Source organism: Humulus lupulus, chromosome 1 (assembly GCF_963169125.1).
Source record: "Humulus lupulus chromosome 1, drHumLupu1.1, whole genome shotgun sequence".
Taxonomy (NCBI): domain Eukaryota; kingdom Viridiplantae; phylum Streptophyta; class Magnoliopsida; order Rosales; family Cannabaceae; genus Humulus; species Humulus lupulus.
In genome coordinates this window covers 225,363,239-225,384,096 of record NC_084793.1, presented here as the reverse complement: position 1 = coordinate 225,384,096, position 20,858 = coordinate 225,363,239, and the positions used below count along the sequence as shown (strand labels likewise).

Genomic DNA, 20,858 nt, shown 5'->3' with positions numbered 1-20,858 from the left:
TGGCGTCGTTGCCGGAGACTATTGTTATTCTCTTTATTATTCAAATTTATTTATTTGTGACTAATTAGTTTTTACTGTGGAATTGTCATGTGTATATGTCTGGTGAAGATGATACCCAAGAAAGGTTATTTAGGCTTAAACAATATCATGAGTCATCGTCAACTTCTCATTCTTCAAGGACTATCTCCGATAATCCACTCTTTCAACATCTTGCTCCACAAGTCAATCCTGTTAAAGTGCCATTACTGTCTGACAACGAATCTGATTCTGACGATTCAGTTCGATCCTATAGAACAATGGCCCACCAAAGGACATTGAAAGAGTTGGCAGTGCCAGACTTGACCAACAACCGCTTTGCATCCAGTATCCACCTTTGGATGTTAACTTTGAGTTGAATTTGGGCCTCATCCACTTATTGCCTTCTTTCCATGGGATGCATGGTGAGGACTCGAATAAACATTTGAAGGAGTTTCATATTGTCTGTTCTAGTATGAAACCTACTGCAGTGACTGAAGAACAAATTAAGTTGCGAGCTTTTCCTTTCTCCCTAAAGGATGCAGCTAAAGAGTGGTTGTACTATCTTCCACCTGGTACTGTTGAAACTTGGAATGGTATGAAAACTATATTCCTGGAGTGATATTTTTCAACATCTAAAGTTGGAAGCATCAGGAAAGAGATCTGTGGTATAAGGCAATATACAGGAGAGTCTTTGTATGAATATTGGGAGAGATTTAAGCGGTTGTGTGCTAGTTTCCCTCATCATTAGATAAGTGAACAACTCCTCATTCAGTACTTTTATGAAGGATTAAAATCACTGGATATGAGTATGATTGATGCAGCAAGTGGGGGTGCACTAGTTGATAAGACTCCTGCTGCAGCCAGAAGCTTGATTTCTAATATGGCTGCTAACTCACAACAGTTTGGCATTCGCCAAGATCCTACTCCACCACCCAAATCAGCTAATGAAGTGAGCACCTCTCATGCTAATCAGCTTGGTCAACAATTGGCCCAATTAACCGTAGTGGTACAACAACTTGCTTTATGCCAACAGGTGAGGCCATGTGGAATTTGTCAGGTTGTGGGGCATGCTACTGACACTTGCCATACTTTATTTGAGGGAGAAACTGAGGGTGTTAATGCTGTAGGAAATTTCCCTGGTCAATTACGTCAGATGTATTATGAACCCTTCACAAACTTATAATCCTGGCTGGCGTGATCATCCAAATCTTCGTTATGGGAATCAACAACAAGTTGCTCCATAGTCTACATCTGTGAGACCACCTGGTTTCACTTTTCAACAGCGGTCTCAACAGAATTTTGTACCTAGACCATCACAAGCAACACAAGCTGCTCCACCACCAAGTGCCAAACCTTCCACTGAAGATTTAATCAATGCAATTGCTACAAATATGCTTCAGTTTTAGCAAACTACCCAAGCCTCCATCAAAAGTTTGGAGAATCAAGTGGGACAACTAGCAACATCATATAACAGGTTGTAAGCTCATCTTTCTAATAAATTTCCTTCACAACATGAGAGGAATCCCAAGGAGAATGTAAGTGCGCTAACTTTGCAAAGTGGTATACAATATGAGCCACCCACACAACCTTTATCACCAGCTCCAGTTCAAAAGCAAGTAATAGACAACTCCATCCATGATGAACCATCAATGCAGAGAAAGTCACATAAACAACCTATGCCAACCTATGCCCCTTATCCACCTTTTCCAAGCAAAAGGAGGCTAACAAGGAAATTCTTGAGACTTTTCGCAAAGTTGAGGTAAACATTCCATTACTTGATGCAATTAAACAAGTGCCACATTATGCTAAATTTTTGAAAGAGTTGTGCACTAATAAGCGTAAGTTGAGGGGTAATGAAAAAGTAAGTGTATGGGAGAACGTCTCTGCTGTTCTCCAAAAGAAGTTGCCACCAAAATGCAAGGATCCTAGGACCTTTACAATTCCTTGTATGATTGGGAATAAAATAATTGAGCGGTGTATGGCAGATTTAGGAGCATCGATTAATGTCATGTCATATTCATCATATGCTTATTTAAATCTTGGGCCACTAAAGGAGACAGGAGTTATTGTTCAACTGACAGATCACACTAATGTTTATCCTTTAGGGGTAGTTGAAGATGTGTTTGTAAAGGTTGATGGACTTGTCTTTCTAGAAAATTTCTATATACTTGAAATGGGGGATGCATCAATACCCAATCCAACACCAGTTTTATTTGGGAGGCCATTCTTGATGACAACAAATACAAAGCTGGATGTTAGAGCAGGAACGCTGACAATGGAATTTGATAGTGAAGTTATCAAATTCAATGTGCTTGATTCTCCTGGTAAGATCAAAGGGAAGGAGACTTCATTGAAATACCCAACATAAAGATCTTGAGAGCGGCATTCAGTTGAGCTAACGACGTTAAACGAAGCGTACTTGAGGGAGTTTTCTTTTCCTTATCTTTCGTTTTATTTTCATTGAGGACAATGTACTGTTTAAGTGTGGGGGAAGGGAACAATTTCATTTTATCTGTTGTTTGTTTTATTTTAGTTTTGTTTTCGTATTTTTTTTTTTAGTTTTTTTTTATTCGTTTGTGTGTTTTCTTGTGTTGGTCTTCTTGAAAGCATTGGTCGATGATGAAACTTTGAATTGTGCTTAAAGTGATGTTAGACAATGAGGAATTTTGTATGATTTGTGTGCTTGACTCCTATGTGAATTGCTATTTTGATTTATGTTGTTTTTCACTCTATGCACGATTGAATTCACCACTTAAATGTATTGAAAAAGATTTATGCTTGTTGAAAAAAATATTTGAAGTCCCAACCACTCTAGAAATCATTGATCAATTATTTGAGGCGAAATCATAAGTACACGTGATTAGGAAGATGATTAAGGTAGTTCTTTGTATCGTTTGAGCCGTTCAAGCCAACCTATTATATGATAATCCCTAGTTTCCCATGTTTGAGCCATGACGACTGTTTCTTTTCTTCTATGAACTCGAATTTTTGACCCTATACCTCCTTGAAAAATATTTCTTTTTGTAACCCATTGCACCATGGTTATATATATATATATGATTTTTGATCTTGTGGGATGATTTGTTAAAAAAAGGGAAATACTTATGGGTTATTTGTTTGGTTGTATTTTGTGTATGATCTCTATTTCTCTCCTTGGAATATTATGAAAAAAAAAAAAACAAAAGAAAAAAAATGATTTGCAATGAAAAAAAAATTCTTATATGCAAATTTTGCAAAAGTATAAGTGTGGGGGAAATAGTGAGATCATTATGGAAAGTAGAGTAAGAAAAAAATAGGTATTTCTTGAATTGTATGGGAAAATTTAGGGCAAGTTCAAAGAATGGAATTGATGTATGCAATGGTGTGATTTGAGCTTAAATGTATCTTTCTCAACTACCCTTAACCTTAGCCTTACATTACAAGCCTATAAAGACCTTCTGATTTTTTTATCATTGTGTGTTTATATTAGTGGAGAATGATTGGTTAATGTCTATGGAGTGGATGTTTTTCATTGAAAAATATTTTGGTATATAGGGACTGATTTAAAAGAAAATGATTTGGCATGTATGGATTAAATTTGATGCATTTGAGTTGGTGTTGTGATTAAGTGCTTAGTAAATTATTTTTGAAAATCAAATGGTGAATTACATATGGAGTTGAAATTCTAAAGAGTGTGAAAATCTGATTTGTTTTGGCATTACTTATTAGTGTGATTCTCAGAGACATTCAAGCTTTTGACAAGACCTTTGTTTAGTGAGTCTAGATTATTTTTTACTATTTTCATTTTTAGTTTTGTTATTTTAGTGTTTTGCTAAGGGACTAGAAAAATTCAAGTGTGGGGGAATTTGATAAGGTTATTTTTATATTAATATTTGATAAGTTTTTCCATGCTATGATTGTGTGATGATAGCATTTTTAGTAGTTTTAACTTAATTTCATATCTCTACAACATATTTTCTACTATTTAGTGAGTATAGATTAGTTTTTACTATTTTCATTTTTAGTTTTGTTATTTCAGTGTTTTGCTAAGGGACTAGAAAAATTCAAGTATGGGGGAATTCGATAAGGTTATTTTTATATTAATATTTGATAAGTTTTTCCATGCTTTGATTGTGTGATGATAGCATTTTTAGTAGTTTTAACTTAATTTCATGTCTCTACAACATATGTTCTACATTGCATTTTTTGATGATAAATCTGACATTTTGATAGCAAGTGTAGTTTATGAATCATAGATTGAAAAAGACTCGCTGAGACAAGGTTAAAATGAAGTTTTTGAAGCATTCTAGGCTTTCGAGATTGAAATATTGAAGTGGCAGCAGCGTACAAGCTTTCTAAGGTTGAGAAAAGAATAAATTAAAGATAGGCCACGACCTATAAAATTCAGGTCGCGACACTTTAAATGGAATTGGAGTTTCAGATTTTTTTTTCCAAACAGGCCGCTGCTCAATTTTTTCAGGCCGCTGCTTGTGTGACCAATTTCTGCACAGATTTTGTTCTAGGCCGCGACACGCATTTTTCAGGCTGCGGCCTGCGACGTCGTTTTCAGATTTTTAATTACTTTTTAATTGAGACTATAAAAGATCATTAGGGTTAATTTTAGAGGAGGTTTTTTATTACGGTTTAGGAGAGAAAAAGACTCAGAAAGGGTGGGAGAGAAGACTACAACACTATTGTTCATCAATCTAATTTCTTTTCTTCCCTTAATCTCTTTAATTTTAATTACAATTATGTTTGTGATTATGATTAATATTATGGAGTAGGTTCTTTTTAGGTTAAGGGTTAATTCAAAACCCAAGACATGAATTCCTGATTGTTGATAATGAATATTATTCTTTAATTTCTCTCAATATTAAATTGTTTCTATTTTTCTAATTGAATGTTATGAATTTTGTGATTTCTTGTTAGGTGGCCAACTTATCAAGGTTTTACATTATTCAATTGTCATCTTAGAATTACCAGTCACCTAATAGTTTAGGATTCTAAGTGTAATTGATAAATTGCAATTGATAGTGATGTCAAAAGAATTGTTGATTGTGATGAAAAATATAACCTAGGTTAAATGAATTATATGCTTCATTAATTTATTGCCTAGATTAACTTGTTTCCATAGGACTTAATGCTTTATCTAAGTTAAATAGAATGTATGCTTCATAGATTTATTGCTTAGTTAAAAGAGTTAATTATTGAGCGCTTCGCCTTGATTACTTATAATAGGGAGACTGGGATAATTGACTGCTTCAGCTTTATCTGCGGCGTTAATAGTTTAATTGAGAAATTGAAATGATATTTATTATTAGTGATTGTGAATGATTGTTGAGGGTGGAGATTAACTTTTAACTGTTTCTTAATATCGTGATATCAATCTTTAATTGCTTTCTATTTTATGTTATTTAATTTTGAGTTTGAAATCTAAATCCCCTTTTAAGTTTTAGTGTTAATTATTGAATAATAGAGTGAACGATAGTCCTCATGAGTTCGACCTGTGCTTGATATTATACTAAAATAATTGGAAGTATTGAAAGAAAAATCATTGTTAAATTTGTTATGGTATACGACAGTCATCAAGTACTTTATAAAATAAAGCGCCCATTGATATAATCATTACATACAAATTAACCCTCTAATAATGGTTCATAATTAATTGGGAATAAAATTACCATTTTACCCTTTTAATTATATCTTGTTTCCTTAAGTATCATTGACTTTACTAGTGAAGGTTAATTCATAACTAAATTATGAATTTGAGCTCAATAACCTTTTTAGTCCCAAAAGTCAACCCTTAAGAGAACCATTATTCAATCTCTTATGAGAATGTATAGATTCCATATCTATATACTATGTCCCCATCCATTTACATTAATGAGTTCCCAAAACAAAAGTTTCTAGCTTGATCATTCTGACAGACCCTAACGAGTGAATCAAAGAACTCATATAACATAAACAAGAGGTCATAGTAACATCAGGATTAAGATCTATTTGTATATGATCATCAGTTGATATATTTAATTAATACTTTGAAACGATATTTAACTAAGTATTAATAAACATATCTGATCCAGTTCTATATATCCTCTAATATATAAAGTACCTCCACTAAAGAGTCCTACTACACTAGTGATCCAGATCTAGATCACATGTATTCATAATACTAGTGGACCGTACTTGCAGTAATTAATCTAAAGATTCCATAACTTTATTTTACTACGTACTATTCAAGTTCATTTATCTCAAACACAATCCTCCCATACCAATACGTGGGTGAGATCACATATATGAACTTAGGAATTTTTCTGAGATTTACTTAATATTATTACAGAATAATCTAGTCCATAAAATATATGCATAACAAATTCAATTTATTTATTTATTTCTTAAAACAATGTCTACTACATATGCTTTCAGGGCACAATTCCCAACACTTCGCACACACGGGCCGCAACTCGAGCCCAAAACCCAGAAATCCTCATGCATTTTGACGAGCTAAACTTTACAGAATCCATCCAATTCAAGGTTTAGACACATAATTCAGTTTACAGTTCATATCCAAGAAGCTTAACTAGTCTAACCATCCCAAAAACTAACATTTAGCCCCACTAATAACAAAAATCAGACTTAAGGTTTTGAACCTATCAAATCTTGAATCACAACAGTAAGATTCATCAAAACAATTAGACTAAATCCTTACCTCAACTGCAGTTTTAATCCTGAGCTAAACCTTAGTTACTCCAGGCCTCAATTCCCATTAAATTCCCAGCCTTCACCCATGAATTTCGGCAAGAGTCTCCTTTGCCTTTGAGAGAGAATGAGGGTATCGAGTGAGAGAAAGAGGGAGGTTGTCAACTTCTGTTTTTTCTTCTCACTAGTTCTAGAGTGTTGGTTTAACTCTATCCTCAGCTGCAAAAGTCCAAAATATCCTTAAGTATATCTTTAGTCCTTTAACCCCACCAAGGGAAATCTTGCCATTTGCCACATCCCACTATTTCCTCGAGTATTCCTATGAATCCCCATTTAATCCTGACATACCAAAACGATCGCTAAATAACTACCCGTTACCCAGTAAATTCCAAACACGTACTATATCCCCAAAATACCCCTAGGCTCACCCCAAGCCATGTATTCGTCCCCGTTGTGACTATTTCGCTATTTCACTCCCTAAGGTCGTCTCGGATCACACATCACAAATAAATCTCCACAATCTTGTGGTCTCAAGCATAACACACATATAATTCACATTTATGCCCTCAATGAGCCAAAATTACAAATATGCCCCTATTAACCAAAATGGGCCCACATGCATATTTAATTCACCTAAACATGAATTTCTAATCACATAATCATTTAATCCACGTAATAACATAATTAAATCAATTATTGCCCTCTCAGCACGCTAATCAAGGCACTAAGCCTTATTAGCAAATTTGGGACGTTACAATGACAGTGCCAAGCTTATGGAAGAGCGATCTGAAATCACCGTAGGAGGTGAATTGTAGAAAGAACTCTAGAGGAAAGGAGTTAATAACACCAACAAATTCTTGGTGCAAGCTCAAGAATGGATAAACCTTGAGAAGGCAGAGTCCACGATGGCGGGAACTAGTGGTGTTCTCATTCAGCTCGTTGGAGTGGTAACCAACGTTGTAGCCCCAGCTCAGACAATTGTCCATAACAATTAGGCAAGAAATAATAATAAATGGAAAAGAAATAATGAAGGCGACCAGGCAGGGTCCAAAAAGAATAAAGTCGAGGATAAGTATACCCAAATTTTCACCGTGTACACCAACCTGACAGTTACATAGGAAAATATCTACCTGGCCAACTCTGCTTGCCTTCCATGGAAAAATCCCGAGCCCATGAAGAATCAGCGGGCTAAGAGAGATCTGGCCAAAGTCTGTCATTACCATAATGACATCGGCCACAACACAGATGATTGTCGTTAGTTGAAGAATGAGATCGAGACTCTCATTTGGGCTGGGCCGTTACCACAGTATGCCCAAAATCGGGTAGCTCCGCACCAATAAGTCACGCAGAATCCATAGCCAACTCCAGGGAATCAAGCGAGCCCACATGTTGCCCTTCTAGCTCTAGAAAACCCCATCATCCCTCATCCACTTAAAGGGAGGGATATAGCTACAATCTCTGATCGACCTCATTTGGTTGGCACAAGTAATGGGGCCCAGAAGATATTTAGCTAGGAGCTGAAGACCCATGATGGTGTTGTATTTATTCTCAAGCAATGCCTGCCAAAGTAGCAAACGATAGAAAAACAACCCATCATTTTTACGAAAGAGGACACAAGTCATGTCCAATTCCCACATAATGATCTGATGGTGATAACCGTTTTTCTTGCCAACTGAAGAATCCAGAGAATTATGATTGGCAATGAGAACTCAGTGAATGTGCTATTGAGGTCCACATTGGAGAGGATAGGAATCTCCGTCATGGATCTAAAGGCCTCATCCACAACTTTGTATGGGTTCTCAGGAGAAGGATTGAAAGTTATTGGGACGATCGAGCTCGCAGTAACCATCAGTGATGAAACGCAAGCTATGACAAAGATGCTTGAGTTCATTGTTATTGATTGCCCAACTGCCTATAATGTCATTCTAGGGCAACCTGCTTTGATAGTTTTCGAAGCAATAACTTTCGTTCGCCTCCTGGCCATGAAATTCCCTTCGCCTACAGGGGTATGTGCATTAAGGGGGGATCAACTTGCTTCCAGAGAATGCTATAAAATTTCTATGAAGGGAAGAGCACAACCCAGGCAATAAGCCATGGTGATAATTGATGATGCTGAAGAACCTCAGGCAATGGTGATTGCTGAGGAAGCAGAAGAACCTCGAGTGATGGAGGTCGAGGTTGCCAACCTAGAAGAAATTTACCCACGGATATGCAAAGACAGGTTAGAGCTCCAATATTTAGAGGATCTGGAGGAGGTAATTCTTGATCAGGAAGCAACTTCTAGAGTTGTAAAAATTGTAAAAAACCTTAGTATCGAACAAAAGAAGAACTTGATTGAGTTTTTGAGAAATAACCTCGATGTCTTCGCTTGGTCACACGCTGATATGGTGGGTATTATTCCTAGTGTGATCATGCATACGCTAAATTTGGACAGGAATATACCAGCCAAGCAACAAAAAATAAGTCTATTGGGAAAAGAAAGAGGAGAAGCTTTAGAGGAAGAAGTGGCCTGTCTCTTGAAATGTGGGTTCATCAGGAAGGCGAAGTATCCAACCTGGATAGCCAACCCCGTGATGGTTCCAAAACCTAACAGAAAGTGGAGAACTTGCATTGACTTCTCCGATCTTAACATGGCCTACCCAAAGTATTGTTTTCCTTTGCTAGAATCGATCACCTCGTAGATGCCATGACTAGTCACGAGCTCATGTCCTTCATGGATGCGTATTCTAGATATAACCAGATTGCGATGAACCCCGCGGACTAGGAGCATACCAGTTTCATGACCGAGCACAATGTATATTGCTACAATGTCATGTCGTTTAGGCTATAAAATTTCGAGGCTACTTATCAGAGACTGGTGAACAAAATGTTCGTTAACCCTATCAGAAGAAACATGGACATGTATGTTGATGACTTGCTAGTCAAGTAAAAAACTGCCAATAACCATGTATCTGATTTGGAAGAATGTTTTGCTATGGTGAAGAAGTACAACATGAAGTTGAATATCTAAAAGTGTACCTTCGGGGTCTCATCAGGGAAATTCCTAGGCTTCATTGTTAATTCAAGGGGGATTGAACCCAATCCAAAGAAAATCAGATCCATGTTGGACATGTCATCTCTTAGGTCGTTGAAAGAAGTTCAAAGTCTAACTGAAAGGATCGCTGCCTTAAATCATTTTGTACCAAAGTCCACTCACAAATGTCTCCATTTTTACAACTTATTGAAAGGGAACATAAGATTTGAGTGGACTGATGAATACAAGCAGGCATTTCAGGATCTGAAGAAACGTCTAGCTGAACCCTCTGTTCTATCAAACCGTGTTAGTGGAGAGGCTTTGTACCTTTATCTGGATGTGACAGAAAATGCAGTCAGTGCAGTTCTAGTTCGTGAGGAAGATCAAACTCAGAAGCTAGTTTATTATATCAGCAAGAGGCTTCTAGAAGCTAAATCTCGATATCCTCTATTCGAGAAACTCGTGTTCTGCTTGGTCCTAGCTTCGAGGAAGCTACAAACTTATTTCTAGTGCCACACAATACACGTCCTAAGGAGGTTTTTGCAAAAGCTTAAACCATCTGGACGTTTGCTAAAGTGGTTCATCGAACTTGGCAAGTTCAAAATTGTATAATAACCACGAACAACTATCAAGGGACAAGCCCTAGCTGATTTTGTGGTTGAATGCACTGGCTTTCAGGACGAGCCTATGAGGGAGCCTATGCAAGAATTATGGAAACTATTCGTGGATGGGTCATCTCACGTGAATGGATCAAGAGCTGGAATCATTCTGATCACTCTTGAGGGCCATTGCTTCCACACTGCTCTTTATTTCAGATTCAACACCTCGAATAAAGAAGCTGAGTACGAGGCTTTGCTGGTAGGGATTCAAATCACCAAGGAATTGAAAGAAAAATCCATCCAATGCTTCAGCAATTCGCAGCTCGTGGTAAACCAAGTTTGGGGGAGTACCAGGCTCACAGAATAAAAATGGTTGCATATCTGGTTAGAGTAAAAAGTGAACTATCAAAGTTTGAATTTTATTCTATAAAGCAGGTCCCATGCGAACAGAATACGAATACAGATGCCTTAGCTTGGCTTGCCATAAGCAAGGAAGCGGACATGTTGAACGTAGTTTTGGTTGAGTTTCTTGGAAAGCCAAGCATAGAAGAGGAATTAGAAAAGGTCGAGTTGATCCACGCAGGAACAACCCAGATGACACCAATTATTGAATACCTCACCTCTGGAAGACAACCTGAGGATCGTAAGGACGCATAGAGATTGATGTACCAAATCCCAAGGTATGTCCTGGTCGAAGGAGTTCTCTATAGGAAAGGTCATTTTATGCCTTTGCTCAAATGTGTCTTACTAGAGGAAGCCCATGCTATCTTAAAGAAGGTTCATGAAGGATTTTGTGGAGACCACGCTGGGGGGAAAACTTAGCTATGAACATATTGAGGCGAGGGTATTTCTAGCCAACTCTAAAGAAAGACTTGGCTTTATACGTTCAAAAGTGCGATAAGTGCTAGCATTTCTCCACAATAGCTCGAGCTGCACCTGTCGAGCTAACTATGATCTCCTCGCCATGGCCTTTCGTCATATGGGAGATATATTTGATTAGATCATTGGCAACCAGGAAAGGAGGAGTTCGCTATGTTATGGTTGTCGTGGACTACTTTACAAAGTGGGCAGAAGTTGAACCATTGGAAACAATAACCTTGAAAAGAGTACTCGATTTTGTTATAAAGAACATAATTTGCTGCTTCGGGCTCCCAACAAAAATTGTATCAGATAACGTGACCCATTTCGACAGCGAGCTATTCACTAATTTTTGTGAAAAATACGGGGTTATCAAGAGTTTCCCCTCGATGGCGTATCCGTTGGCTAATGGACAGGTAGAGGCAGTGAACAAAACCCTCAAGGAGAGCTTAAAAAAGAGGTTGGAGGATGCTAAAGGGTTAAGGCATGAACACACACAGGTAAAGGAATTTTAACCAGGAACAGAACCACGATCTGCGACAAGCATCTCTAGATCTGATTGAGGAACGTCAAGAAGAATCATAGATTCAACTTGCTCTTTATCAACAGAGAGTAACTCGTTTTTTCAATTCAAAAGTTAATAATAGAAAGCTCAAGTTATGAGATCTAGTGTTGAGAAGGGTGTTCGTGGAAAATAAAGATCCTAAAGATGGCGCACTAGGACCAAACTAGGAAGGACCTCATCACATTGTGGAAATTCTATGAGAAGGCACATTCAGGTTAGCTCGACTGACTGGAGAAGCAATTCCTCGAACTTGGAATGCTTTTCATTTGAAGAAGTATTACCAGTAATTGATTAAGTTCGAAGTTTTGTTTGTAAGGCTTACTTATAAAGGCCATTTCATTTTAAACTTTCAATTATTTAATAAAGTTGTGGTTGTTCTGTAGTTTAAACACGGTACCAAATTGTAACGCCCTGGATAGCCAAGACCGTTACACTATGTGTTTATAAAGTGCTAGACTTGCTAATCAAGTCATTAAAGTAAAAGCGTGTTACTGAAACAGTAGAGGAACTAGGGTTAAAAAGTGTTTTGGTCTCAAAAGTTATGTTCTCATTACTAAACATTGTTTATCTACATGGAATCTCAAAAATGACAGTTTAAAAGCCATTTACAAAAGTTACAAAGTTTAAATACATTGACTGGCCATACTAAGGAAAAAACGAGCAGTTAGGTAATCTCTGTCCTGACACACTCCTCGACCATGGTGGTCGAACAGCTGGCTATGTACATTTCACCTCGGAGCTCTCCACCTCAGGCCTGGTCCAGCTTGCCCTTGCCCTTACCTGCACCACGAAGCACCCGTGAGCCAAGGCCCAGCAAGAAAACACAGCAATAACAGAGCATGAACAACTAGCAAACAAGTCAATTACTCATCTAGCATCTCATAAATTCAAATATATCATCAGTCAAGTATACCACATACTAAGCATCTCAGCTCAAAATACATAAAACACAGATGATAACCAGGGCTAGCGCTCACAGGCTGCTCCCTCTGTTATCCTATTGTTTCTGGCTCCCAGTGGCCAATTCGCGCCCCGTGCGCTAAAATCATGTACGGTACTCTTAGACCGCCTTTACGTGTCCCTTGGCATAATACCAACATTGACACAATACAACTCTCGGGAGCACTTAGTCCCATTACAACCATACATTCGGGTGCAGTTTTCTTACCTTTCAATTTACTGATTTCCGCTGCCACGAAGCCACGAGCACGGTCCTCTACCCCGAGCCTCTCCAAAGTCCTAATCACAACACAAATGAAACATCTTTTGTCACTAATCAATCCAAAGCTACCTCCCCAGAGCCAATCCCATACTCTCAGAACCCCCAAATCCCTAAAACGACGCACCGAAGACATTCCCCGAAACCCCCGGAGCAAAAGCTTAAAATTGCAAATTCCAACATCCTGAAATTGGCCTAGCGCCGCGGCGCAGCCCTGTAGGGCCGCGGCGTCCAGTAAGTTTGAGCCGCGGCGCCCAGCAAGTCAGAGACCCCATCATGCCCAGAAACAGCCTTGCGCCGCGGCGCGCTATAACAACGCCGCGGCGCTCCTTCACGAGCCTAGAATTCTGGGTTTTTCCCCGAACCCAAATCACTCCAAATTATCCCAACTTCATACCCAAGCCCCAAAACCTATTTAAAACCCCACATAGTCCAACCAACAACCTATAAACACTATAATCCAGCTCAACCACACAATCACCCACAAAAATTCACACTTAAATTCAGACTCTAACACTTAAGCTAAAACTTGAGAAAAGTACAAACCAGTCCTCTAAATCCTTAAACCATAACAGCTACGAAATTGCAAACCTACTTAATACCCTTACCTCAATCAGAAATTCGACTTGAGCTTCCTCCAATCCAAGCTTGAGCTGAATTCCACCTTAACAAGCCAGCTGAATTCCATGCAAGACAAACCATGGCTATCTCTCAATTCTTTCAAAAACCAAATTCAGAACTTAACAAAATAGAAACCAATTCCTTACCTCAGTATAAACCTTGCTATATGCTTGATTCCTCACCCTTAAGCCCTACACTAGCCTCAAAGAACTCAGTTCAGCTCCTCCTCCACTTTGCCTTCTAGGTTCTTGATTCTCCTTTCCCTTCTTGATCTTTCTAGCCTTCCAAGTCTTAACTTCAGTTATACTTAGCATAAATGAATCGTACATATCCTTTTCCCTCAGCCAAAGACATCTATACCACTGCCAAAAGACCTTTTTAGCCTTCCTCAAATATCATTTTCTGACTAAACCTCAGGGGTACACTTGTCTTTTACCTACTTTACAGTTTTACCACTTATCCAACAAAACCTGTTACTCTCTATGGTTACTAACAGTTACACAAGTTACCAAATCACCAGTTACCATTATCTAGCTCCCTAGGACCGTCTCGGCACGTGCGTCACATTGAAATCACCGCGCCCACGTGGTACTATTCACATATCATAATTATCACATAACATAATACACATAGTCATATAACATGCTTAAAATCATAATCATGCATCTTAATCACAAAAATCACACATAATTCCCATTATGCCCTCCCGGCACACTAATCAAGGCCCTTAAGCCCTATTAGTGAATTTGGGTCGTTACACAAATTTTCCCAAATTTTTGTATTATCACTATGTAAAAGCGACCTAGAATATTCATAAATTCTGATCGCTTGGGGGTAGATACCCTTCATAATAATGTGTTAAGACTTTGAAAATTTTGTAACTTAGAATTTGGAAATTTGGTAGCTTGAAAAAGCTCGAGTTATTAAAACAATTCTGAATTTAACTAAGTCAAACAAGAAAATTCAAAGTAATAAAACCCTGGATTGAAACAGGTACGAGGCATGAATATTCACATGTACGCTATTAAGCTATTTAAATCCTGGATGTAACCAGGTCCACGACCTGAAAATCAATTGGTTAGATATTAAGCATGAAGTTCTAAAAACACCTTGATCTAAAATAATTCCCTATAACTACGCATGCGTATAAAACTCAAAAGATTAAGCACAATAGTGGAAGGGAGATATATAAAGATTAGAGAGAAGGAAATTTATAACGAGGATAAATAACCTCGAACAAAGCCATGTGGGAAAATTGTCTCGGCCTAAAAGGCCTAATTACAAGGGATATTATTAATCCCCAAAAAATAAAAAATAAAAAGGGAAAAAGTTAAAAAAAAAAACTTCAATAACAGAGGCCTCTCAACCCTGAGCTCCAGTAGCTTGCCCATGGGAAGAAACTTCCTCCTCTCTGCCATCTCCGCCAACTCCCAAGGTGATCTCCACCATTTTTTAGGTCTCCTTTACAAGGCAATCCTAGAATTTGGCGTGATAACGCTTCCACAGCTTGGAATCCAGGATTGAGAAGTCACCCTCCTAGTTGACGCACCAGACCTTGTAAACCATTTCTTCCACACTTGAATTAATCTTGGCTTCATGGCCATCCACCTTGGGCTAGAGTTCATCAACCTTGAGTTGAAGCTCGCCAACCTTTTCCTAGAGCTGGTCCCTAACCTTCTCATGATCTTGCTCCAACTCTTGTGAGGTAGCATTCTTGATCTACTTGCATCTATCCCTGGCCTATTCCAGCTAAGTGGCAGATTGCTCCACTTTAGCAAGGATCTTATCCCCTGCTCAGATCTGGGGAAAATATGAGTGTCAATCAAAACAACAAAAAAGTTAGATCATGGAAAAATATGGGATAAACAGAAAATCCAAGCCGAGGATACTTATGGTCAGCAGCATCCCCATGGCAAACCTCATCACATCCTGGGGAGTTGTGCCTTCAATTTTTTCCATCTCGCGGATGGAGAGCTGGTTGACATGCTCAAGCACATCTCTGGTCAGGGTCTAGAGGGGACCTAGGAGGTGGGTCAAAAAAATTTCGACGTCCACGTGGGGAGCTGGAATAGATACAAAAGGAGCAGCTGGAGCTTCAATGCAAGCAGAGGGTGGATCAGCTCGGGAAGCTAAAGGGTCAGCTCGGGGAGCTGGAGGGATAGTTCGAGTAGCTGGAGGCGGAGCATCCTTGGTTATCACCACGGTTTCCTTCTGGGCCTGTGGTTGGGAAGAAGGTAGCTCCTTGGCCTTGGTTTGAGTTCACGTGTAGGCCTTGACCCCAGACACGACCTTTTTCAAAATCCTCTGCCTTTTAACTATTGGACCAGAGCTGGTTATAATTGCTGTCAGGTCGCTCATGTTGTCTTCTGCAAAATAATCAAAAGAGGGTTAGACAAACTTCAATTAAACTTGGAAAATAACAAGTAAAGAAGAAAATCCTACCCTCCGAGTTAGAGGAGAAGACTACAATAATTTGTTATGAATTAAGAACCGGGTTAGCTATGGGAGGGTTATATATTTCTAGATAACAGGGGTGGATGAGACTCTAACAAAACAATGACATGCACCATTTCAGACTCGAGCTCTTCGTCTAAGCTCAGGTCATTCTCTGGCTTCCTAGTGACGGGAAAGAAGTACCCGAGGTCCAAAGGAATCCCAGGTCGGATATTAGTACCATACTGCTTCAATATAATGCTCCTAATGTGTAAAGTATTATTTATAATTATGGTCATTTTAGGGAGACTAATATTATGACGGGGGACTAAGAGGTCAACACACTGTTGGATAGTGACGTCCCTCAATGGGTCCTCAGGGTGTCTGGTCACGATCTTCCTTGGGTCATGATGAGCTAGCATATAGCTAGCACTCACCCGGTTAATATCATTGTTACCTTGGCCAGAGGTGTCGGCTGTTGCCCTCAACTCTGCCCGACCTCAGTCATTACTTAAACCGCCCTGTGAATGGCGTCTGCGCACCAATGGCGTGACTTCCTCCTCCTCTTCGACCTTCTCTATGACAACGAGGGCCCTCTTCCTAGGAGGACCTCATGGTCGGAATGCCAAGGATTGACCTTCCATGATTAGCTCGCATGCCAACATGTTGGCATCGGTTATTATTGCTCGCCAATCTTTTTCTTCGGCAGGAACAGAGGCAAGTGTTCGGTATTGTTCCTTACGGGCAATGGATGTAACGTCCCAAATTACCTAATAAGTCTTAGGGCCTTGATTAGGGGGCCAGGATGGAAATTTATGGAAATTATATGTTATTGTGATATATATGAGTGTAAGTATGTGATTACATGAGTTATATGATAATATGACTATATATGCATGTTTAGGTGTATTAAATATGCACGTGGGCCTGTTTCTTATTAGAAGGGAAATTTTCGTAATTTGGCCCTTTATGGGTATATTTAGCATATATGTGATATATGTGTGAGACCACATTATTATGTGGATATATCTAAGCTACTCGGCACGAGACGATCCTCAGGAGCAAGTTAGCGGGAAAGTCACAACGGGACCTAATACCCGACTTGGGGCGAGTGAAGGTGTAACGCCCCAACTCCTGGGACCGTTATGGTGTGCCTTGTAAACAGTGCTAAACTCGCTAATCGAGTCGTTTGGCCAAAATCGTGAACTAAGTATGATTAGCGGTTTAGGGATTAAACATTTTGGTTAAGATATAACATTTCACTAGAACGTTTAATATATATACTTTGGGATCCCGAAAATATAATTACAGAGTCTATTACAGAAAAATATTTACAACAGGCCGTTCTAAGCGGCAAAACAGGGTTCAACCCTAGTTCCACTTTAAACCTCGGCCGTGGCGGACAAGCAGCTGCATATGTACACGTCATCACCTAAGCTCTCCAACTCAAGGATGGTCCAGCTTCCTCTTGCCTTTACCTGCACCACGTAGCACCCGTGAGCCAAAGCCCAGCAAGAAAACACAATAAAGCATGATATAATATCAACAACGATCATAATAACCATTCAGGACTATCAGTCCAAGCAAATAGGTGACAATAGCCAAAAGTCACAATAATGAGCGTCACTCCCTCTAGCCATGTGATGATAGGGTCACCAGGGCTTAACCGATAAGTGATTCTTTCTTAAGTTTAATTAGGACAGGTGCAAGGTGATTAGTCACCAACATAACCTTCCTCACGACTCTAAAGTCGAAACTATGGACAACGTCCCTTATCCATGTGACAAACGGTCACCGGGGTCATATACCTTGGCTATAGTCATCTGGTCGTAGACCAGGCAAGCGCTTATAAGTTCATCGACCCTAGGGTCGGTCTAGCATTAATGCCATAGAGCCATTCAATGCGTGATTCTCGACTTTAGAGTCGGTCCCTAACTAGTCAGTGTCTTTCACTAGTAAGACATGCCACCAATCACATATCACATGTTCCATATCCATAAACGAGGCATTTAGCATGCTTACTAAACAGGTATTAGTGCTATTAGGGCCATGCACAAACACAGAGACTCAAGCTCTAAACGATATCATACCCAGTATATAAAGCATGTCCCAATCACATGTTTCTCATGCGTCATATGCATATATCCAGCAATCCAACCAATAACAGCCATGCATGTCACGTTTAATAGTCAACCAACATGCATCAAGTATAGCCATGCATGTCATACATAATAATCAACCGACATGCATCAATAATAACCACGCATGTCATACTCAATAATCAACCAACATGCGTCATAATAGCCATGCATGTTATACATAATAATCAACTAGCATACACCAATAATAGCCATGCATGTCTCATATACACAGGGTGCAATTTTCTTACCTCAATGTCGAGCTAGAACGATTAAAAGAACGACCCTTGAGAACGATCAACTTTTAGTCCTTTAGCGGTCACCTAGTCATAACCAAATATAAGGTATCATCAATAAAAATGATAACTGAGGGTTCCCAAACCAAATCCCAGCCCCCGAGACATCAAATACTACCCATCCGGGTACTAGGTCCAACCCCGAGGCCTAAGGTTTGAATCCCCAAGCTAAAAACCACATTTTGGCAAAATTGGCCTTAAGGGCCGTGGCCCTCCCCTGCTGCGCTGCGGCGCACCCTCAAACAGAGAGGGCTCTCCCTCTGCCAGACGCCAAGGGCCTCGGCGCACCACAGCTGCGCCACGGCGCCTAGCCCAGACCAGCAACACGCCCTTAAACAAACAAGTTTTTCCCCTGTGCTCCTTCCTCTCAAACCAGCCCCTCAAACCATCTCTAATCCTCCTCCAAACATACAATTAAACCCCCAAATAACACCCATAGCTCACCCTCATCAAATCCCAATCAAACCAACACAAAACTCCCTTTGATTCTCACTTCTCACATCAAGATTCATGAGCTAAAAACTTAAACGAAAACAGAGCAACACCTGAAATCAAAGACTAAAACTCACCTTGAAACTGGTTTTGGACCTCCCTTACAAGCTGAATCAAGCCGCCAACCCAGCCTTTAAGTTTCCCTTGGTTGAATCCCCACTTAGAACTCAAAACCCCAATGAAAGAACAAGAGGAAGGTGATGCACGGGAAGGAAGAGGAATCAAATTCTCTGTTTTGTTCTGTTTAAGTCTACCACCTTCTACAGCCACTTAAGTCACATATATCCTCCCTAAAATGACCGAATTACCCTTGAGCCATCTAAAGCTTCTCAAGCTATTCTAGGGGTAAAATTGGTACTTCTCGCTTAACCCGTTAATCATAATTAACGCTCTCCAATTCCCGCTATTCTCAATATTCCCAAATACCAATAAATCATATCCCATTACCCTTTAATTTCCGGTAATGCTCTAATCATTAAATTCACCCCGAGACTCACCCCGAGCCCCGAACTTAAACCCGTTATGACTAGACCGAACACTTACATCTCATGATCGTCTCATGTCGATAGCTCGAACCAATCCACCTAATAATGTGGCTATATTAATTAATCACAATCATGCACCCAAAATATACAATTACGCCCACAGTGGCCAAATTACCAAATTACCCTCATAATTAACATATGAGCCCATATGCATGCATTCACCATCATATAATAATATAATTCACGTAAACATGCATATAATCATTAAATACTATAATAAATCAATTATGGCCCTCCCGGCCTCCTAATCAAGGTCCTAAACCTTATTAGGAAATTTGGGGCATTACAGAAGGGGTATTTTGGATGTCTAGTACGTTACAGGGTTATCGAATAATGGGAATGAATATTCGAGGATATATTCAGTATCAGTGAGAATAGGAGGGAATTCCAGGATTTTTGGCCATTTTGCCCTCGGGGACATTTTTGGTACCCCAAGCCTTGGGATTTGCTTAAGCTTACTTAGAGTCTAAGTAAACCACACAAAACACCAAAAACAGAGGAAAACATTCAACATTCTCTCTCTCTAACTCTATCTCCCTTTCTCTTGTTCAAATACTTTCTTAAAATTCATTGGGAATTCTTGCGGTTTAAGGAGAATCGAGGCTAGTTTAGGCTCGAGATTGCTTGGGGAAAGACTTACCATCGATTGGGGCAACACAGGTGACGATTTTAAGCCCTAATTCTTTGTGTTTTCTGGTTTTCAGTTAAGTTCTTGGAATTTTAGAAACTTAGTTCTGAGTTGGGAATTTGAAGGTTTTGGCCAAGCTCTTACTTGGGTTTTGATGGTTTTGAGCTACTAAATTGATTGGGGACTTTACTCTTGAGTTTTAGCTATGTTGAGATAGGTGTTTGGAGGGATTTGGCTTGAGGAAAATGGAGAAAAAAATAGGGTTTTTGGAGGGATTTGGCTTGAGTTTTAGCTACTAAATTGATGCTTGCCTTGTTTTTCATAGGTAGGGCTCGACCCCATTAAGCAACATGGTTATTACTGTGTTTGTGTTTAATTGGTTAAGATACCATGATTTATATGTATGCATGCTTTGATTTTCTGAAGTATGCTTATCTGTATCTGTAACTGATTGTCTGGTTATATGAATGTATAGTTAAAGAATTGACTTATTAGTCAAGGGCGACAATAGCGCACTACGCGCTGGTCGAGAGGCTTAGGCTCAATTAGGGACATACTATTATGTTGGCCGACTCTATGATCATTGGAAAGCAAAGTGCTTGGGTAGTTCTATGGCTAGGTACTCAAAGCTAAGGGCAAAGGCCCCAGATGACTCTATGGTCACATAGCTAGGGCATAGGGCCACGGGTTGACTCTATGGTCAACTATTTAGGGACGCGGGCCCCAGAATGATCCAATGATCATTTATTTGTAAT

The 20,858-nt window shown here is 39.4% G+C and overlaps 1 non-coding gene across 1 annotated transcript; it reads right to left on the bottom strand.

Annotated features, from left to right (window-relative positions):
* Positions 1-661: 661 nt before the first annotated feature.
* LOC133813138 (small nucleolar RNA R71) lies at positions 662-768 on the bottom strand. Its single transcript, XR_009884179.1, has one exon. It is a non-coding gene; the product is annotated as a small nucleolar RNA R71 (small nucleolar RNA).
* Between the last annotated feature and the right edge of the window lie 20,090 nt (positions 769-20,858).